The sequence below is a fragment of the Globicephala melas genome, chromosome 10 (assembly GCF_963455315.2).
Source record: "Globicephala melas chromosome 10, mGloMel1.2, whole genome shotgun sequence".
NCBI lineage: Eukaryota > Metazoa > Chordata > Mammalia > Artiodactyla > Delphinidae > Globicephala > Globicephala melas.
This window is the reverse complement of record NC_083323.1, coordinates 81838296-81861439: the sequence shown is the minus strand read 5'-3', so window position 1 is coordinate 81861439 and position 23144 is coordinate 81838296. Positions and strand designations below refer to the sequence as shown.

The 23144-nt window shown below is 38.4% G+C and overlaps 1 protein-coding gene across 3 annotated transcripts in view; it reads right to left on the bottom strand.

The window, feature by feature from the left end:
• Positions 1–23144, bottom strand: part of LMNTD1 (lamin tail domain containing 1) — a 442400-nt gene that overhangs the window by 302691 nt on the left and 116565 nt on the right. For all 3 annotated transcript variants that reach the window (XM_060305881.2, XM_060305879.1, XM_060305878.1), the window contains exon 4: positions 4694–4780. The gene's annotated coding sequence lies outside the window, so the exon portion shown is untranslated. The remainder of the gene's footprint in view (positions 1–4693; positions 4781–23144) is intronic.

The window sequence follows — 23144 nt, the reverse complement described above, 5'->3', positions numbered from 1 at the left end:
TTCTTTATCTAGAAACCTGATGGACATTGATCAAGTAACTAGAGAAGAACCATAACAAGGTGACATCATCTGTTGAGGTGAAAGAGCAAAAACAAGACCAGATACCTAACCAACTACCTTTATCAGAACTACGCCATTCCATACACCTGAAAGCAATACAGTGTTGTGCGTCATTTATATCTCAATAATAAACAATTGGGCCATTCCATCACATATGCCACTGGTGATTCCCAAGATAGATCCTTTGGGAAAATGATAGCAAATCTTTCTATCGAAAGTTTTTTCTGATGGGCCAATCAATGTGAAATAGTTACTCTCCACTTTCTCTAGTATAAAACAAATTCAGATTCACATTTGATTTCAATAGATTTTAATTCAATAATAAGCAATTATTTTAGAAGGAAGCACATGAGAAAAATACTTGAATATATGAAAACATTAAAGAGGTGGTATGCCCTAATTGCTTGTAGAATTATTTGCTTTGCTGAACACAGCAAAAGAATTATAGTGGAAATCAATGCTCTGGTTTACCTCTTTTTAAGAGTGTCTATTTTTATTAGAATATTTCCTTTTCTAAAAGCAGTCACCATCTTTAAGCAATGAAGACAGGCTAGCTGTACCCAAGCGCTTTCAATTGTGGTCAGAGGGAGCACACATCCTCTAATGACCTCAGGAAAGATTATCAAAGATGTACTGTGAATGAAGATGTTTACTCAGCAGTGAGCTAGCACACATATTTAGGCGTTTTATTTTTAACAGCCAAAAAGAATGTCAGAAGCCTCATTTCCTGGTCGGATAATAAGCATCCTGCCCTAAGCATGGATGAGCACACAGCACATCATCTCAAATGTAGCATGAGTGATGGCTCTAAGTATGACAGCTGACACCTTCACTAAACCATTATTCTTGGAAACAAGGCAATCTATACACTCAGAGAGGAAGACTTTGCTAGCTGGGTGTTTACATCTATATTTGCCACCTAGGGAGAATAACAGCCTTATTTCAGAACAAGTTGTATAAGTAGAGATACATCTTAAATTTTACAATGGAAGGGCCAATGCTTTTGTCTCTTTCAGTCATTTGTTTTCTGAGTACCTTAATGTAAAATGACTCTTGAAAGGCTTTTGAAAATTATCTTCTGGAACTGTACCCATCCTCTGGGATAAAGAGTTGTTGCAATTGCTTCAGAAATGGAAGTCTTGATTTATATTTCACAGGTGCTGTATTTTTGAAGGCGCAGCAGCACAGTGGGACCTACGTCCACTTGTCTTCGTTCCCCTGATAAGGAGCAAAGCATCATGGGGGAGAGGCAGGCTCAGGCTCTCACTGAGAAGCCAGAGTTCGGGCTCCTTGTGAGAGCCATTCACCCTGTCACCAACACGATGCCTTACTTAAACTTCCCAGACAAAAACAGATATTCACTTGAGCTGGAAAAGCAGGGGGATGGAGAAGTGTAGAGCTACAAGTTTAAATATTTCAGCTCTGTCTGTCAAAATGACTCCCTGTGTGTAGGTAACCTTGGCCAGGTTAATTCACTTAAGCTGCAAAGAGTTACTCCACCTTTCCTGTCAATCAAACGAACAACTACTGTTTAAAATAATGATGAACACGAAGACAATGCATCAAATTAACTTGAAGTGGATATGACATCAGGCTGCGCCACCACTGACGATATTCGGATAGGAAACAAAATACTGGATTAAAAGCACGTTTGCCTTTTTTTAAAAAAAAAGTGGTAAATTTTGAAACATATAACCAATTTTAATTAATAATGCTTTATTATATCAATTAGCTTTTTCTAGGATGTAGCTATTAAATTAAACCCCACAGTTGGACAATTACCTTTTCTTCATTACTCTCCAATTGTTTCATAGGGATTGCTATCTTCCCTAGATTATAAACTAGATTATAAACTCCTCAAGGGCAGCAATATGTCCTTTTTGTTCACGATTTAGGGTTAATCACAAGATCTCTGTGCTACCCATGAGCTCCACATGAATAGAGAGATGGGGAAGGATTCTACTCCACCCTCCAAGTGCAGTAAGGGAATAAAATGTGCTCTTGTGCCACCATCTCCCTAAGGACTCTATTCCTTATTGCTTATTGTGGCACAGCTGGATTAAACTAGAAGTTTAATGGGGATTTGGGGACAATGGAGAAGGTGAGGACATTTTGTACCCTTGTCTCACCTTATGGGTGTCGGCCCCGGTGCTCTGGCACCAACTCATTTGTCCTACTGCTCCTAGCTCTGAGATCTGACTGCAGGAGTTTAAATGTCTACTCCTTTGTTTGAATAAAATTGAAGTATCTCTGCACAGTGATTCTTGGTACAGCCATCTATTCTGTAATTATAATACCACTAATAATTACTATTTACTGAGCATGTATTAAATAATTAGTTCTTTAAGTAGATTATCTAATTAAATCTACTCGAAAACACTGTGTGGCAGCTATTATTAGTCCCAAGACAGAGATAAGGAAATCGAAGCCCAGAGATCTTATCTAACTTCATATATCTGCTAAGTGAAGGAGGAAGTATTTGAAACTGGGTCTGACTACAAAATAAGCCATCTCTATGTTTGTCAGATTGTATGGCTACTGAATAAACTCTGCACAATGAGGTAGGGAAATCAATGGAGCAGTCATTTGTTCCAGGGACAGCTAAAATACCACTATAAAAAACTTTGCCCATATATACAGGGAGAAAAAAGGCTCATAGCAACACTCTATGTAATAACCAAAAGAAAAGAAAAGAAAAGAAAAAGGATAAAAGAGAAGCAACCCAAAGATCAACCATAAACAAATAAGTAGATTATGGTATAGCCATGGGATAGAATATTATATAACAGTGAAAATAGTGAAATACAACTACAGGTAACAATGTGAAAGAATCTCAGGGATTAAAGATTAAACAAAAAAGCTATTGCAGAAAAATACATGGCATGCGATTCCACTTATAAAGCTCTTTGACACGCAAGACTAAACAATACAACAAGGGAATAGGAACACAAAATTCATGTCAGGACAGGGATGGGCTGTTAAGACAGAAGTGGAAAGAAGAGATCTTAGAAGGACTCTCATAAGATGGCAAAGTTAAATAAAGTGTTCTTCTTAAACTTGGTAGTGGGGGTCCAGGGAACACTGCATAGTTATACTTTAAATTTTTGTGTTTTTTTTAAATGATAGCAAAATATATATAGTACAAAATTGACTATTTTAACAATGTTTAAAATGTGTAGTTCAGTGTCATTAAACATATTCACATTGTTATGGAACTGTTATCACTAGATAACATTAATTATTCTTTTTGTCTATTAACATTAGATTAAAAGAGTTTGTAGCAATAGCTGGTGATACTTATATAATCTTCATATCTTTGGTAAATTCTAAACAACTCATGATTGTAAGAAAATGTCTCTCATTTTGTAGTGAGAAATCTGGCTTTTGTTGCTGAGAAAAGTACATTGAGTTAGTCTTGGGGTAATTAATATAATACGTGGAGAAAGGTTAAGATGTTTGATCTGAAATAAATAAAAAGCAGCAACATATTTTCAATGGGATCTGAAGGTTCAAGGATACCTTGAGTTTAAGGAGTTCTATCTACTACATGTTGGGTTGATTGTAAAGCAAATTTTAAGTCAGATAGTTTTTACTATTGCATTAATTAAATTCCATCTCTCTTTCTAATTATTATATAGCCCAGTAGTTTTTTTAAAAAAAAGTATGACAGCTGCATCTGTACACTTTCCAAATATGCAGCATAGTTAGAAATGGCAAGGAACTGTTTTATAATGTTTTCCATAATGCCAACTGTCCATGGGTTATGTGAAGAGCAAGCATAAATAGCAGGTAGGAAGCCCAATGGAGTTATATCCTATCTTCCATCAGCTCACACTTTTGAGCACTATTGATCTCAGGTTTTTCTCCAATGCTGGCATTTCAGACCCAAGTTTAGCAATTTCTTGCTGCAGTTGTTCATTTGTTCCCTGTGCCTGCTGCAGCATGACTTGATCATTGTTTAAATGCATTTGTAATTTCAGAAACTGAGGGAAGAAAAAAAAAAAAGGGAGTGGGGCTGTTTTAGGCAATAATGCTCTGTTTTATAATAAAAGAAGCCATTGAAAGCTGATTATGTAACAAATCCATCAAGGCTGCAAAAGTACACCAGAGAATGAAGCATGATGGGAATTTTTAAGTCAGATATAATTTCTTTTCTGCCTGCAGGAGTTCTTTGTTAAAAAGCAATATATTAACTCATTAAAAAAATCTGGAAAGACTTCAAAAAAAGTAGCTTAATCTGCTACATTTTATGACATTTTATAGCCAATTCATGTTTTAACAAGTTCATTCACTTAATCATTACAATAGATTATCTGATATATTTCTCTTTAATAAACTAGATTTTTCCTCATGAAGTATAGCTTGTTTAGATTTTTTTAAAAGCTCAGTTTCTTTATAGGATAATTCCATAAATACTCACAATGTACAATTTTGTGTTACACATTTTTATAAAGGGTCTAGCCAACAATGCACCATGAATAATAATGATGATACACTTTGCTGGTTCTTCTTCTTTAGGATTTTAATTAAAAGTAAGCATATGGCACTTAGAAGGCAGCATACAGATGGTTTGTAAGGAATGACATGGCAAAGTAAACTAAAATTGTAAATAATTGTTTCATCGTCCAAATACCTGAGTTTCACCGAATTCTGAGAGGCAGCAGGGTCCAGTGGAATCCCTTGGATGATATAGCCAGATTTCTGTTTTCTCAGTTGTCAACTGTAAATGAAAATATCATCAACTAACTTTACTGCAGAAAGAAATGAAACACCAGGTAGACAATCTAAACCTAATTATAATTTGTTGGGAGCATTCACTTAAGCATTTTCTGGAAATTCATATGTAGGGATGCACATAGACCCAATTTGATAATGCTGCACACAGTGCTGATTCATTAAATTTCTATAAATCTCTGAAATAGTTTCTTTTAAAAAGTAACTTGTGTATATGGGTGCCTATGTAATACACACACATATATGCATTACAATAAACTTTATGCGTATATATGTCTCTCCTCCACCCCACCCCACCCCACCCATGCTCTAGGTACCTTCTCGGTCAGTGAGATCTAGCCAACACACTGTACTGTAACATATTCCTGGCTAAAAAGCATTAATCCACCATATTGCAAAGGTCCTCTGCCAAACAGTACTCTACCTCATTTTCCTGAGTTGAGTGGGTTCTAAAACATGTATTGTTTACTATGCTATGGCTGTTCTTTCTACTATTTATTGTGTGTTATGGTGAACAGTTTTGACCCATAACATCTGACAAAAGTCAAAAAGTATGCAAGCAACACTTAACACCTAAAAAAGGTGGTAAGGAGATAAGCAGACCACAATGTGTCTTCAAGAAAATGACTTAGGAATCAGAGAATAAATATCATGAAGCACTTACTTATATTTGAAAGCCCTTTGACCTTCATAAACATCATAAACATCACTGAAAGCTGGAGGACTGACCAGCAAAGAGAGACTGTCCGTGTTGACTGTCTGGAGAGCATCTCCTTAAGGCTGTCCTCCAATGAACCCACATAGAAATGATCCTACCATTTTTGGGAATACATCCTCTGAATTAAACCAGGTGTGCCATATCCAAAAGTTTCTGGAAACATGGTCTCTTTCGGAAAGTAATTTAAAAGATACAGCTTTTTCATGGGACAAAGGGTGTTAAAGAAACTGGCTGATTCACAAGAGATGCATCACCAAGTGAAGAGAGGGGCCACATCTGGTGAAAGTAACAAGAGTAAAAAGGGTGAAAGTATGTCAAGAGAGAGAAAACAAATGATAGGCTGATATAAATTTAAATCTCATGCCTAACCTGGCACACTTAAGGCAAAACAGAAGTCACTCCGGCAGAAGACAGTGAGTATCAGTGCATAAAGGTTAAGCTTGCTCAACCAACAGTGCCCGGCACATTTTTACATATATAGTAAGTGGTTAGTGAATGAATCCACAAAGAGCCTACATGACCCAACTAAAATTAGCCTCTAACTAGAGAGGTCAGTCTTGTTTTCCAGATAGTAGGCAAAATGTTACAAAAATTGCACCAGCAGGAAGAACCCACAGCAAGTAAACACTTTACCTCTTTTTGATATTAAAAAATAAAGATAACTCTAAACTATATATTTAATCACAAGACAAGGAGACTTCTTACACCTACTTACTCAGGGCAAAACTTTATGAAAAACCATAAAGGGTCTTTTTTACATCTTTCTTTCCAACTTCTTAAACCTCCCAATTCATCCCATCCCACCCCACCCCACCCCAGCTTTCCGCGCTTGGTGTCCATACGTTTGTTCTCTACATCTGTGTCTCAATTTCTGCCCTGCAAACTGGTTCATATGTACCAATTTTATAGATTCCACATTTATGCATTAATATATCTGTTTTTCTTTTTCTGACTTACTTCACTCTGTATAACAGTCTCTAGGTCCATCCACATCTCTACAAATGACCCAACTTCGTTCCTTTTTATGGCTAAGTAGTATTCCATTGTATATATGTACTACATCTTCTTTATGCATTCATCTGTCGATGGGCATTTAGGTTGCTTCCATGTCTTGGCTATTGTAAATAGTGCTGCAATGAACATTGGGGTGTAAGTGTCATTTTGAATTATGGTTTTCTCAGGGTATATGTCCAGTAGTGGGATTGCTGAGTCATATGGTAGTTCTATTTTTAGTTTTTTAAGGAACCTCCATACTGTTTTCCATAGTGGCTGTATCAATTTACATTCCCACCAACAGTGCAAGAGGGTGCCCTTTTCTCCACACCGCTCCAGCAACTGATGTTTGTAGATTTTCTGATGATACCCACTCTAACTGGTGTCAGGTGATACCTCATTGTAGTTTTGATTTGCATTTCTCTAATGATTATGATGTTGAGCATCTTTTCATGTGCCTCTTGGCCATCTGTATGTCTTCTTTGGAGAAATGTCTATTTAGGTCTTGTGCCCATCTTTTGATTGGGTTGTTTGTTTTTTTAATGTTGAGCTGCATGGACTGTTTATATATTTTGGAGATTAATCCTTTGTCCGTTGATTTGTTTGCAAATATTTTCTCCTACTCCAGCATTGTCTTTTCCTCTTGTTTATAGTTTCCTTTGCTGTGCAAAAGCTTTTAAGTTTCATTAGGTTCCATTTGTTTATTTTTGTTTTTATTTCCATTACTCGAGGAGGTGGGTGAAAAAAGATCTTGCTGTGATTTATTTCAAAGAGTGTTCTTCCTATGTTTTCCTCTAAGAGTTTTATAGTGTCTGATCTTACATCTAGGTGTTTAACCCATTTTGAGTTTATTTTTGTGTATGGTGTTAGGGAGTGTTCTAATTTCATTCTTTTACAAGTAGCTGTCCAGTTTCCCCAGCACCACTTATTGAAGAGACTGTCTTTTCTCCATTGTACATCCTTGCCTCCTTTGTAATAGATTAGGAGACCATAGGTGCGTGGGTTTATCTCTGGGCTTTCTATCCTATTCCATTGATCTATATTTCTGTTTTCGTGCCAGTACCATATTGTCTTCATTACTGTAGCTTTGTAGTATAGTCTGAAGTCAGGGAGTCTGATTCTTCCAGCTCTGTTATTTTCCCTCAAGATTGCTTTGGCTGTTCGGGGTCTTTTATGTCTCCATACAAATTTTAAGATTTTTTGTTCTAGTTCTGTAAAAAATGTCATTGGTAATTTGATAGGGATTGCATTGAATCTGTAGATTGCTTTGGGTAGTATAGTCATTTTCACAGTATTGATTCTTCCAATCCAAGGACATGGTATATCTCATAATCTGTGTCATCTTTCATTTCTTTCATCAGTGCCTTATAGTTTTCTGAGTACATGTTTTTTACCTACTTAGGTAGGTTTATTCCTAGGTATTTTCTTCTTTTTGTTGCAATGGTGAATGGGATTATTTCCTTAATTTCTCTTTCTGATATTTTGTTGTTTGTGCATAGGAATGCAAGAGATTTCTGTGCATTATTTTGTAGGCTGCAACTTTACTAAATTCATTCTTTAGCTCTAGTAGTTTTCTGGTGGCATCTTTAGGATTCTCTATGTATAGTGTCATGTCATCTGCAAACAGTGACAGTTTTACTTCTTCTTTTCCAATTTGTATTTCTTTTTCTTCTGTGATTGCTGTGGCTAGGACTTCCAAAACTATATTGAATAATAGTGGTGAGAGTGGACTTCTTTGTCTTCTCTCTGATCTTAGAGAAAATGCTTTCAAGTTTTTCACCATTGAGAATGATATTTGCTGTGGGTTTGTCATATACGGCCTTTATTATGTTGAGGTAGGTTCCCTCTGTTCCTACTCTCTGGAGAGGTTTTATCATAAATGGGTGTTGAAATTTGCCAAAAGCTTTTTCTGCATCTATTAAAATGATCATATGGTTTTTATTCTTCCGTTTGTTAATACAGTGTAGTGTATCACACTGACTGAATTGCACATATTGAAGAATCCTTGAATCCCTGGGATAAATCTCACTTGATCATGGTGTATGATCCTTTTAATGTGTTGTTCGATTCTGTTTGCATTTTGTTGAGGTTTTTGCATCCATATTCATCAGTGACATTGGTCTGTAATTTTCTTTTTTTATAGTATTTTGTCTGGTTTCAGTATCCGGGTGATGGTGGCCTCATAGAATGAGTTTGGGAGTGTTCCCTCCTCTGCAACTTTTTGGAAGAGTGTGATAAGGTTGGGTGTTAGCTCTTCTCTAAATGTTTGATAGAATTCACCTGTGAAGCCAACTGGTCCTGGACTTTGGTTTGTTGGAAGATTTTTAATCACAGTTTCAATTCATTACATCTGATTGGTCTGTTCATATTTTCTATTTCTTCCAGGTTCAGTCTTGGAAGCTTATACCTTTCTAAGAATTTGTCCATTTCTTCCAGATTGTCCATTTTATTGGCATAGAGTTGCTTGTAGTAGTCTCTTAGGATGCTTTGTATTTCTGCGGTGTCTGTTGTAACTTCTCCTTTTTCATTTCTAATTTTATTGATTTGAGTACTTTCCCTCTTTTTCTTGATGAGTCTGGCTAAAGGTTTATCAATTTTGTTTATCTTCTCAAAGAACCAGCTTTTAGTTTTATTGATCTTTGCTATTGTTTTCTTTGTTTCTATTTCTGCTCTGATCTTTACGATTTCTTTCCTTCTACTAACTTTGGGTTTTGTTTGTTCTTCTTTCTCTAGTTCCTTTAGGTGTAAGGTTAGATTGTTTATTTGAGATTTTTCTTGTTTCTTGAGGTAGGCCTGTATTGCCATAAACTTTCCTCTTAGAACTGCTTTTGCTGCATCCCATAGGTTTTGGATCGTTGTGCTTTCACTGTCATTTGTCTCTAGGTATTTTTTGATTTCCTCTTTGATTTCTTCAATGATGTCTCGGTTATTTAGTAATGTATTGTTTAGTTTCCATGTGTTTGTATTTTTTATGTTTTTTCCCTGTAATTGATTTCTAATCTCATAGCCTTGTGGTCAGAAAACATGCTTGATATGATTTCAATTTTCTTAAATTTACCAAGTCTTCATTTGTGACCTAAGATGTGATCTACCCTGGAGGATGTTCTGTGTGCACTTGAGGTGAAAGTGTAATCTGCTGTTTTCAGATGGTATGTCCTATAAATGTCAGTTAAATCTATCTTGTCTATTGTGTCAATTAAAGCTTGTGTTTCCTTATTAATTTTCTGTTTGGATGATCTGTCCATTGGTGTAAGTGAGGTGTTAAAATCCCCTGCTATTACTGTGCTACTGTCAGTTTCCTCTTTTATATCTGTTAGCATTTGCCTTTTGTATTGAGGTGCTTCTATGTTGGTTGCATATATATTTATAATTGTTACATCTTCTTCTTGGATGAATCCCTTGGTCATTATGTAGTGTCCTTCTTTGTCTCTTGTAACATTCTTTGTTTTAAAGTCTATTTTATCTGATATGAGTATTGCTACTCCAGCTTTGATTTCCATTTGCACAGAATATCTTTTTCCATCCCCTCACTTTCAGTCTGTATGTGTCCCTAGGTCTGAAGTGGGGCTCTTGTAGGCAGCATATAGATGGGTCTTTTTTTGTATCCATTCAGTGAGTCTGTGTCTTTTGGTTGGAGCATTTAATCCATTCACCTTTAAGGTAATTATAGATATGTATGTTCCTATTATAATTTTCTTAATTCTTATGGGTTTGTTTTCGTAGGTTCTTTTCTCCTCTTGTGTTTCCCACTCAAAGAAGTTCCTTTAGCATTTGTTGTAGAGCTGGTTTGGTGGTCCTGAATCCTCTTAGCTTTTGCTTGTCTGTATAGCTTTTGATTTCCCTGTCGAAACTGAATGAGATCCTTGCCGGGTAGAGTAATCTCGGTTGTAGGTTCTTTCCTTTCATCACTTTAAATATATCACGCCACTCCCTTCTGGCTTGTAGAGTTTCTGCTGAGAAATCAGCTGTTAACCTTATGGGGATTCCCTTGTATTCCCTTTGTTCCCTTGTTGGTTTTAATAATTTTTCTTTGTCTTTAATTTTTGTCAGTTGGATGACTATGTGTCTCGGTGTGTTTCTCCTTGAGTTTATCCTGCCTGGGACTCTCTGTACTTCCTGGACTTGGATGGCTATTTCCTTTCCCATGTTAGGGAAGTTTTCGACTGTAATCTCTTCAAATATTTTCTCGGGTCCTTTCTCTCTCTCTTCTCCTTCTGGGACCGCTATAATGCAAATGTTGCTGCATCTAATGTTGTCCCAGAGGTCTTTTGGGCTGTCTTCGTTTCTTTTCATTCTTTTTTCTTTATTCTGTTCTGTGTCAGGGATTTCCACCATTCTGTCTTCTAGGTCACTTACCCATTCTTCTACCTCAGTTATTCTGCTATTGATTCCTTGTAGTGTATTTTTCATTTCAATTATTGTATTGTCCATCTTTTTTTGTTTGCTCTTTAATTCTTCTAGGTCTTTGTTAAACATTTCTTGCATCTTCTCCATCTTTGCCTCCATTCTTTTTCTGAGGTCCTGGATCTTCTTCACTATCATTATTCTGAATTCTTTTTCTGGCGGGTTGCCTATCTCCACTTCCTTTAGCTGTTTTTCTGGAGTTTTATCTTGTTCCTTCATCTGATAGATAGTCTTCTGTCTTTTCATTTTGTCTATCTTTCTGTGAATGTGGTTTTCGTTCCACAGGCTGCAGGACTGTAGTTTTCTTGTTTCTGCTGTCTGCTCTCTGGTGGATAAGACTTTCTAAGAGGCTTGTGCAAACTTCCTGATGGGAAGGACTGGTGGCGGGTAGAGCTGGGTGTTGCTCTGGTGGGCAGAGCTCAGTAAAACTTTAATCCCCTTGCCCGCTGATGGGTGGGGCTGAGTTCCCTCCCCGTTGGTGGTTTGGCCTGAGGCAACCCATCACTGGAGTCTATAGGCTCTTTGGCAGGGCTAATGGCAGACTTCCAGAGTGTTCACGCCAAGGATTACTTCCCAGAACTTCTGCTGCCAGTGTCCTTGTCTCCATGGTGAGCCACAACCTCCCCCCACCTCTGGAGGAGACCCTCCAACACTAGCATGTAGGCCTGGTTCAGTCTCCTTTGGGGTCACTGCTCCTTCCCCCTGGGTCCTGATGTGCACACTACTTTGTGTGTGCCTTTCAAGGGTGGAGTCTCCATTTCCCCCAGTCCTGTCAAAGTCCTGCAATCCAATCCCGCTTGCTTACAAAGTCTGATTCTCTGGGAATTCCTCCTCCTTTTGCCAGCCCTCCAGGTTGGGAAGCCTGATATGTGGCTAAGAATCTTGACTCCAGTGGGTGGACTCCTGTGGTATAGTTGTTCTCCAGTTTGTAGGTCGCCCATCCAGCGGTTATGGGATTTGATTTTCTTGTGATTCTGCCCCTCCTACCATCTCACTGCAGCTTCTCCTTCATTTTTGGATGTGGGGTATCTTTTTTGGTGAGTTCCAGTGTCTTCCTGTCGATGACTGTTCAGCAGTTAGTTGTGATTCTGGTGCTCTCTCAAGAGGGAGTGAGCGCATGTCCTTCTACTCCACCATCTTGAACCAATCTCCTTAATTTTCACACTTTCTACAAAAATTTTCCCCTTCTCATTTCTACATCTCCCGGGTTGGGGGGGAAAATATGTGAACTCTTCCACACTCCTCTGCCCTACCCTCATCTTTCCTACCCACGCATATGTTTAGTGGGAAAGAAAAGTTTTCAAAAATATATAAGAAAATCCTGGGAATTCCCTGGTGGTCCAGTGATTAGGATTCCACACTCTCACTGCCAAGGGCCTGGGTTCGAACCCTGGTCAGGGAACTAAGATCCTGCAAGCCTCATGGCACAACCAAAAAAGAAAAAAAAAAAAAGAAAAAGAAAAGAAAAGAAAATTCTTTTGTTGGCAAATAAGACAGAGTGTTTAACCTCTATCAATCATTCTTCCTGCTCCTATTGAAACTTCAGAGGCATGAGGGCTGAGGTTGTGAAAGAAGAGGCAGAGGAAGTGGGAAGACCCAGGAGAAGTGACGCATTCATTCTTTAAGCAGTGTCCAGGCTCACTGATCAAGCTGGAGGAGATACCACAGTCAGTAAGATGCAGCCCCACTCTGATGTAACTTTCATTCTAAAGGTAGAAAAGCTAACAAATAAACAAATAATAATAAAATAATTATAAAATTGGAAATGTTATGAAAGAAACTAGGGCTGAAAGATAATAATGGCTGTTGTGCATTGGGGGTGGACACCCACTTTAGGTAGAATACTCAAGGCTAAATGAGGAGTTGGCCACGTAGGAAGATGGGGAAGCACTTCCTGGGGAAAATAACCAGGACAACTGGTGCTGAGCTGGAAAGAGTGTGAGGGGCAGAAACCCCAATGACTGGTTCTGCAAAGATTGCTCTGGTTGACTTACAGAGAATAGACTGCAGGAGGCCAAAAGCAAAAGCAGAGGGCCTGTTGCAGGAGCCTTGGTAAGAGAAGTGGGCTGCTGGACTAAGATGGGGCAGAGGAGATGGACAAAAGTGAAGAGACGAGGCTTGACAATGGAGTGGGTGTCGGGATGCAAGAAAAGGGGAGAATCAACAGTGACTCTTGGGTTCCAACCTTGAACATCTAGGTGGCCACTGGTGGCATGCATTGACATGGGTTAAGACCAGAGACTGGGAACAGATTTGAGGGAAGGATAGAGTGACTGAAATCAAAAATTCCCTGTAATGCACTTTATGTGGATTTACTCTGTCAGAATTGGCAATAAGCAGAAATCCACCTACAAATAACTTCATTGCTGATCCTGTTTGAGCTGTGAAATATCTGCTTTATAAAATGGATTACAAAACTAAATACTGTAATTATTCCTCTCAACCTGGTATAACAATAACCATGTGAGAACTGTAATGAGTCTCACTTAATGCACAGCACATTCTGAGCTTCTCAGAGGAAAGTACTGAATATGTGTGGAAAGCTCATTAATTTAGTATCCAGGAATGTGTCATTAGATGCAGTAGTGTTAAAAATAAGAGTAGAGGTCTAAACATAGTAGCATAGTTTCCTCTGCACAAAATACTATCTGTAACAGATTAACAAGTGACCTTGTTACTGTTCATGGATCCTGGCCTAGTTTGAGTCTGTGAGCATTGAAGCAAGTAATTTCAGAAATCTCACAATCCGGAAAAGTATCATTGCCTTATTTGAAGTAAAGTCCATTGTATTTAGGGATGAGATTCTTCCCCTTTTCTTTGACTTCTGTGCTGTTAGAGTTGAGGAGACTCCCACAGTTTACACATGGGTTTACTTAGTTCACAATCTCGACTAGAGGACAAATGATTTATTGTACAAGATTATTCACAGAAGACTAAACATGGCTCTTCCTGCCATATCAGTTGTTCCATTGCATTAATATTTCAATGTTTTACATGAATTCATGTATGGAGTAATAGTCATTTACCAAATTTCATTGTCCCCTGATGCATACATCAGCAAATCTTCAGAGGTCTGAAGTGATGCGATATATAGCCCATTCCTGAATGTCTCTAGAGAAAAGAGACTTTCCAGTTGGATCAATTCAAAAACATTAAGAGTCTGTGTACCATGTATGAGAAACTGTGTTAGGGGCCAAGGATACAGAGTTTGTGTTGCATCATGTCTCTATAAACTGCCTCAAACTCCCACTTATATTTTTTTATATCAGCTAATATTTATTGAGCGTTTAGTGTGTTCCAGTAAGTATTTTATGTAGTTTCAAGGAATAACTCAAAGACAGTTATTTTGCGTACAAATGTTCTCACATAGGAATAAGATGATCAGCTTGTGCCAGTTTGTCTGGGACTGCCTCTGTGTTTTTTGTAATTGAAATGAAATTCATATAACATAAAATTAATCATTTAGAGTATACAATTCACTGACACTTAATACATTCACAGTGTTGTGCAATCACAATCCCTATCTAGTTTGAAAACATTTTCATCACCCCAAAAGAAACTCCCTCCCCCATTAAGTAGTCGCTATCTATTCTCACATCCTCCAGTCGCTGGCAACCACCAACCTGTCTTCTGTTTCTATGGATTTACCTACTCCTGACATTTCACATAAATGAAATCATGGCATAATGTTTTAGAGGTTCAATATTGTAGCAGGTATCCTTTCAATGGCCAAATAATACTGTGTTATGCGTATATCCTAAATTTGTTTATTTGTTGTCAGTGGATGGACATTGGGTGGTTTCCACCTTTTAGCTACTGTAAATAATGCTTCTATGGACATTGTGTACAAGTATTTGAGTACCTGTTTTCAGTTCTTTGGGATATATACCCAGGAGTGTAATTGCTAGATCACATGATAATTCTGCGTTTAACTTTTTGAAGAACCACCAAACTGTTTTCCACAGTGGGTGTACCCATTTTACATTGCCACCAGCAATGTACAAGCATTCCAATTCCCCACATCCTCGCCAAGATTTGTTATTCTCAGCTTTTATGGGTTTTAGCGGTTTTTGTCTGTTTGTTTGGTTTTTTTAAAATAGTAGTAATCCTACTGAGTGTAAAGTGGTATCTCCGTGGTTTTGAGTTTCATTTCCCTAATGCCTAATGATGTTAAGCATCTTTTCAGGTGCTTATTGGCCATTTGTCTATCTTCTTTGGAGAAATGTCTATTCAAGTGCTTTGTACATGTTTTAATTGGGTAGTTTGTCTTTTTGTTATTAAGTTATAGGAATTGTTCCTATATTCTCAATACTACCCCCTTATCAGATGTATGATTTGCAAATAATTTCTTCCATTGTGTAGGATGTCTCATCACTTTCTTGATAACATCCCTTGATGATCAAAAGTTCTAAATACTGGTGAAGTACAATTTATCTATTTCTCCTTTTGCTGATTTTGGTATCATATCTAAGAATGCTTTTCAAATCCAAAGTCACAAAGATTTAGGCCTATGTTTTCTTCTAAGAGTTTTATAGTTCTAACTATATTAGGTTGTTGTTTCATTTTACATTAATTTTTGTATATGGTGTGAGGTAGTGGTACAGTTTCATTCTTTTGCATGTGGATATCCAGTTATCCCAACCCCATTTGTTGAAGAGACTATTCTTTTCCCACTGGATTGTCTTGGCACCCTTGTCAGAAATCAGTTGACCATACTGTGTGGGTTTATTACTAGACTCTCATTTCTATTCCATTGGTCTACATGTCTGTCCTATGCCAAGACTCAAAGCCTCACTTCTTGAAGTAGAGGTGGGATAAGGCAGAGAAAAGTTCATACAAAAATACACATAGATTAAAAAACACAGTTACCACCACTGAGGAGCTCACAGTCTAAATCAGGGATGCACAATCCCTTGAAATTATACAAAAAATTTTCATGAATGGACAGATCACATTTATCGATGGAGAAAGATCCACAGTTTTCCTGAGGTTCCCAAAAGTGTGTATAACATAAACAAAAAAATAGGAATTAATTAAGATAACAGCTGTTTCAGTCCTAGGTATATATTAGAATCTCCCAGGAAGATTTTAAAAACTAATGATTCTTTGGACTCATACCTAGAGATTCTGATTCAATTGGATGGGAGTTGGGCCCATGTTATTAACATTTTTTAAAAGCTCCTAAGTAATTAAAATTTGCTGAGAGTGTTGAGGACCCCTGGTCTAAAAGGAGAGTCATCATTATATATAACAATGTAGGTTATTACATATTATATAAATAATTGCAATATAGTATGATAAATGCTAAATATGGAAATTTACAATAACTATTCTCTTTTTCCCTAAGATCTCACAAAGTATAATTGGGAAATTTCTGATATAATAGAAAGACTGAGCGAAAATTTAAGAGAACTTTTAACCCAAATCCCTGTATCTTTATTTTTCTCTGTTTCTGGAAGCTGCCACAAAATGTCTTGGTACTGAGTCAAGTTTGACTGCAACGATACGAGAAGGCCTGAGCCAGGTCCATCAGCTAAGCCCCTCCTGGGTTCCTGCACCTCAGAAACTGTAGGATTATAGATGTCTGTTGTTGCAAGTGACAAAGTTTTGGGATTGTTATGCAGCAACATACAAGAGTACAGATGGTAAATAAATATTCAAACACATTATTAAAAAGAAGCACCCTTTCATAGGTGATCCCGTGTGTAGAAGAAAGACAATGGTTGGCCTTGGGCTCAGGAACCTGGGTTCTAGTTGAGCCCCATCACTTGTTCTGTGAAATGGGAATAATAATGTTTGTCTCCTTGGCCAGAACTGCATCACTTGTCCACAGCTAAAGCAATTATGATTCTTCCCTTTCAGCTCAGGTTGGGGCTGTTCATGAAGTGTGTGACTGAATAGAGGAAAGTTGAAACATACACTGCATCAGGGTCTACTTGGAGAAAGGTTAAATGTTTTCGGAGTAAGCGACAGAAACCATCTCCTGCCATCACATAGTAACACAATGACCTTGAACAAATAGCCTCTCCAAACTTCCCGGAACAGAAATAGCTGAAGACCTGAGTACTTACACTGGGATAAGTAAATAAAGGAAACGAATAAATATAAAAACTAAATTTAAAAAGTGTTATATGCCAAAGAAGATATAGAAATATAATTTTGATATAGCTTCCAAAAGTATTCTGTATCTGTCATATATAATTTAGACGAGAAGCTTTGGCCATCCCTTTTGTAATCATCTATGGCAATAGTAGGAATGAACTATGATATAAATGTGATGGTAGGTACCACATACGAGATTGATAGTATCCAAACCATCTTCCAATCAGTAAAAATAAATAATATTTTTCAGAAGTTGAAAAGTTGTAATTTAGAAGCTTACTTAGGATCCTTTTGATTCCTATTCAATGAATAATATGGTACCAATAGAGAATGATTTCCTTATGCCAAGAGATAGACACAAATGAAAATGAAAGGGTGATAAAATCTTACTTTCTTCACAAACAGTGAAACAGCAGAGGAAAATTTCCTATAGACAGGAAATTGAAACTGAAAGCACACTCTAGGAGAGTTTTATCAAACACTTAAAATCTTCAGTTTCTATAGATTCCCAAGTTTGATGCATAAGTTACTTGGGAACCACATTTTTTTAAATAGCATTTTTTTCTGTACTACAAATGATTCTCCATCAATCTTTTTTCCAAAGCTAGTGAAAAGTTACTAGATTTCACCATCCCTTTGTATGACCTGCATTCTACAATATGGGCAAAGAAAACAGCAATAACAATTAACACTGCATGGGCTTTATATATAGTAGGGGAAAACAGATCATCAGGATAGTATTATTTTACAACTTCTCTTAGATATTTGATAGCTCCCCACAGGCAGTGTACAACGGAAGCAAGAGTTTGTTTTAACCTTTTATAGTAGCTTCTCCCCGGGATCCTAGTTTGGACATTCAAATTAGTGTTTCACGCCTCAAGTCATATAAAATGTGGGGTGAGGAGCTGTGGGGGAAGGAATACACATAAAGTAGGGGGGACTCTTGTAAGTATCAAAATATCACGGCACTAGCTTCTGGAGGTTTTTAATTCCAAGTTCTAAATACGTTTTCTTGCTAGGCAAAACTTGAATTATATACTTGGGTTAGTTTGAGGTATCCTCTTCATTCAAGGACTACCAGGTTTCTATTATACAATATGTCCTGATTGTTTCTCTCTCTAAATATAAGTATAAACATAAAGATATTTTATTTTAGTTTTAGTTGTAAGACTGCTTGAGTTAGAATCCTAGACTCACCACTCGTTACTTAACCATTTCATGCCTCATTGAAGTGGCATGCCTGTGGTTGCTTGTTTGACCTCTGTAAAATGGGGATAATAATAATATCCACATTACATCGGAGGTTGCTGTGGGAATTAAATGAGTTCACACCTGTGAAGCACCTAGAACAATGCCAGGCACAGATATTATTCATATTTCTAAAAAAAAGAGAAAAAAAGTGAAAATGTACTCAGTATTTCCTCATCTCTCTTTTGTGCAAAAGCTGTTTTTTTACTGGATAGGCTGCTGTGGCTCCTAATCTTGGCGTGAACAGTTTATTTACCCAAACATGTGAAATTCACGGATTTATAGGGTTCTGATCCTTTCACACACAGGCCTCTGGTTTACACTTTAATTTATTATGACAATGACTCAGAATCACTGCCATCCAGCTCCCCTGGATGCTTCTACATAATGACTTAGTTTTCTGTGTTCCAGATCATGAGGAACAGATGTTAAAGTGAAAAAATAACACCATAACCATTTCCCTTAATTAGCACCTTTGTGAGTAAACTGAAGAAGAGTGAACCGTCCTAGAAACTAAATTACTCTCCCATCTTCAGGCGAACCTTCCAGCTCCGCGGGATGAGTCACTAGCCAGCGCAGATAACTCCTCCGCGCCTCGCGCCTCCTCTGTGAATAAATGGGGCCGTTAGTCCTTCAGCTACAAATCTGGCCATTTTTAAGAGCATTTTAATCATTTTCCATTTTTTAAAAGCTGATATTTTCATACAGTCTTTCTTCTTTCTTTTTCCTCTTCCTCTTCGTAAACACAAAGGGAGATGACTGTGCTTTTCATGCTGTCACTGACTCAGCAATTCCTCTATTTTTTATGAGCTCCTATCAGGGGCAGCATAAAAATATTACCAAATTAAGAACTAACAAGGTAACCTCTAGGGCAAAAAAAGAAAGGGGGCTGAGGGGAGGGAGAAAACCTTGTTTTATCCCAAGAAGTTACCAGCCAAAATCAAAGATGCAAAATGATGATTTTTGTTGTTCTAACATGAAATCAAATATTCATTTGAGAACATTTTTTCCCGGCTTAACATTCAGCACCCCCTGGTAAGATTAATTTTAATATCATGAGAGCAAGTTCCAGCAACTCAACTACTTCATTTGCATACTATGATTTCTATATGATTCAGATTCGTATCGCTTTGAATCCCAGGAGCCCCAAATAAATGTAGCATTATCACTGAAATGCAGCACTTTTCTCTTTTTATAAAGATGAATTTATGCTTGAAATAAATTTATTCTAATCCAACTTGAAGTATACAGGCACTATCACAGATTCTGAGGACTGAAGAAAACTCAAGGGGTTCTCCAGTCTAAGCCAGACCACTCTTAGGATCCATCAGGTAGAGGGGTTTTAAACCTAGTCTTATGATTCTCCAAGGAAATTTTGTTAACACCTCCCAATAACTTCTGCAGCTTTGAGCATACAGGGTGTGACTCTACAGTAACAAAACAAAACATATTTCCATAAACCATTCTTGAAAATTTTTCATTTCTTAGTCATATTCCACAAAGAGAATTTCTCAGGTCATCAGACCAACATTTTCCTTTTTTTTTTTTGCGGTATGCGGGCCTCTCACTGTTGTGGCATCTCCCGTTGCGGAGCGCAGGCTCAGTGGCCATGGCTCATGGGCCCAGCTGCTCCGCGACATGTGGGATCTTCCCGGACCGGGGAACGAACCCGCGTCCCCTGCATCGGCAGGCGGACTCTCAACCACTGAGCCACCAGGGAAGCCCCGACATTTTCCTTTTTGCATAATTTTATACAAGTTGTTAGGATGAAATTTTTAACAAGTTCATCGTCTTTTTTTTTTTTTTTTTTTTTTTTTTTGCGGTACGTGGGCCTCTCACTGTCACGGCCTCTCCCGTTGCGGAGCACAGGCTCCGGACGCACAGGCTCAGCGGCCATGGCTCATGGGCCCAGTCGCTCCGTGGCATGTGGGATCTTCCCGGGACCGGGGCACGAACCCGTGTCCCCTGCATCGGCAGGCGGACTCCCAACCACTGCGCCACCAGGGAAGCCCCGATGTTTTCCTTTTTGCATAATTTTGTACAAGTTGTTAGGATGAAATTTTTAACGAGTTCACCGTCTTTTTTTTTAGCCTCTCTTATTTTCTCTTGCCTTTAGTGCCTTTCAACAAATGATGTAATCTTTACTAAAAATTCTTTGAGTTAAGGGATTTATTGTCAAACTGCCTTTATGATGATCTTGATCATCAGAGATCATATTGCTATCTACGATGTCCTTTGTAACAGCAACAAAAAAAGCACACACAGACACATAGGTGACTGGTGCAAGGTCATGCATAGTCGGAATATTTTTGCTGCAGGAAAGCTAACCAAATCAATCCTTTTAGGAATTAACGACAAATGCAAGTTTATGAAAGTCTATCAGCTTTTACAGCTTATAAAATGAACATTCACTTCTCAAAAGGACTCATAAATGTTTTTGTTTCACAAAGAATGTTTATCTTCCTGACTTTCTTTCATATGCTCCTAAAGAGCAATGTGGTTTTGTTTAGTAGGTATTTATTGATACCCACTATTTACCAGACACTGTTCAAGGATGAGGATAAAAAGGCGAGAAAACAAGGTCCATGCCTGGTGGAGCCTGCAGTCTTGCAGGAACCACGATTACAAAACACGTCATTTCCATACAAGTGGCAAGTGCCATGAGGAAAGCCTCTAATGGAGGACAGGAAGCCAGAGAGACGTGAAGTCAGGGAAGACTTCCTGGAAGAGTTGCTGTAACTAGCACAATTTCTAATTTAATTTTTAAGAAAACAGTCTGTATAAAAGAAATTTTAAAAATACTCCGTGTTTATGGCAGAGTATCTAGTAAGACATATATTGGAGGATGGGAGCGAGGAGGAGGCAAAATATTATCAAACTGTGTCACAGACAAAGGGAGAAGAGTTCCTCTTCAAAATGCCTAAGCAGAGTCGGTGAACATCCACATATCTGCTTCTGAGATTCTGACACCAATTCCAATGTGTGGGTTTTTTCCCTCACGCCAAGCAATTCTCGGACACAAGCTGGGTGTCCTACAATTCAACTCATTTCTGACACTATCTACCTGGAGGTAGCATCAGATTCCACAGGTTAAACCCACAAGACTGCCCCTCCCCTGCCACACACATTTCAGATGCCAATCACAAGTCCAGGCTGTCACCTGTGCTTCAACTGACCTGCTATATATAGATTATAGGTTTCCATCACCCCCTCCATGGGTTTAATTAATTTGCTGAAGTCGTTCACACAACTCAGAAAAACATTTTCTTAGGTTTATCAGTTTACTATAAAAGGATAAAACTCAGGAATAGCCAGATGGGAGAGATGCGTAGGGCAAGGTATGTGGGAAGGGGCACGGAGCTTCCATGCTCTCTGAGATTGCCACACCTCCAGAGAAAGGAGGTCTTGGAGGGCAACCCAGGATCCACAGAACCCCAAATGATGGTTTCATAATAAACTTTCCTCTTCCAGTATTCGGGAATCGGCTTCTAAATACTCTCAAATTTTGATGCATTAAAGAATAAGTAGGGTCGGGACTTCCCCGGAGGTCCAGTGGTTAAGACTCCACACTTCCAATGCAGGGGGTACAAGTTCAATCCCTGGTTGGGGAACTAAGATCCCACCCACATGCTGCACAGCGTGGCCAGAAAAGAATAAGTGGGGTCTCTGGCTTTTGTGTTTGGTACTGTTTTCCTATGAGATTCTCATAGGAACATCCACCTAATGTAAGAAGCTCTGGTCAACAGATGTGATTGATTTGATTTTGGTCTCCTTAGGTGCCATGCACATGCTGTATAAGAAACTGGAGATTCTAGACAAAATAACAATACTAACAAAGCACACCCATATTTGGTGAAAGTTTTTAAGCGCAGCAGCCGTGTCTGTGCCCACCCTTACTCTTTGACCTTTCAGTGTGCTTGGGCCTTTTCCAACTGCCAATATTTGCATCTCTGGCCTGAGGACTGAGGGCCAACCTGCCCACATACCTAACAAAATGGAAGGACCGGGAATGAACAACCTCCGAAGCAGCCCTCAACCATGTCCCAGCTCCCTGCCTCTCAGGCTGGGTAATTCTGAAGCTTGTGTTTACACCGCTCACTAGAATTTACCAAGAGAAGTAAGCACTAGTCACTCACTTTAGTAGCTGCCTTAATAATGCACCTTTTAGGGCTTCCCTGGTGGCGCAGTGGTTAAGAATCCACCTGCTAATGCAGGGGACACGGGTTCGTGCCCCGGTCTGGGAAGATCCCACATGCCGCAGAGCGGCTAGGCCCGTGAGCCACAACTACTGAGCCTGCGCGTCTGGAGCCTGTGCTCCGCAACGGGAGAGGCCGCGACAGTGAGAGGCCTGCGCACCGCGATGAAGAGTGGCCCCCACTTGCCGCAACTGGAGAAAGCCCTCACACAGAAATGAAGACCCAACACAGCCAAAAATAAATATAAAATAAATTAATTAATTTTAAAAAATGCACCTTTTATTGGCTGCCTTCCTCTCCCTGTATTATTTCCCTGCTCCCCTATTGGTGTTTCCTGTACCGCACAAGCTGCACTCAAATACTTATCTTAGGGTCTGCTTCCAAGGGACTAAATCAAGAGGACATGACTCATTAAGTATAATGGTATCTTCATGTTCAAATAGTATTTATAAGTACACAAAATATACAACCCCAATTGCAAAGATAAAGAAATAAAACAAGACATTTTAACAACAACTATGTTTTCTAAAACATATTAGAAAATAGACATATGTTCAATTGCCTAATTTTGGTCCCAGAAGCATAATGTGGAGTGTACATATTTGGAGGAAACCACAGTAAGGGCTGTCACCAAGGAAGGACAGGTTAGTCACCTTTCCAGGTACAAGGGCAGAGAATGGTACAGATGG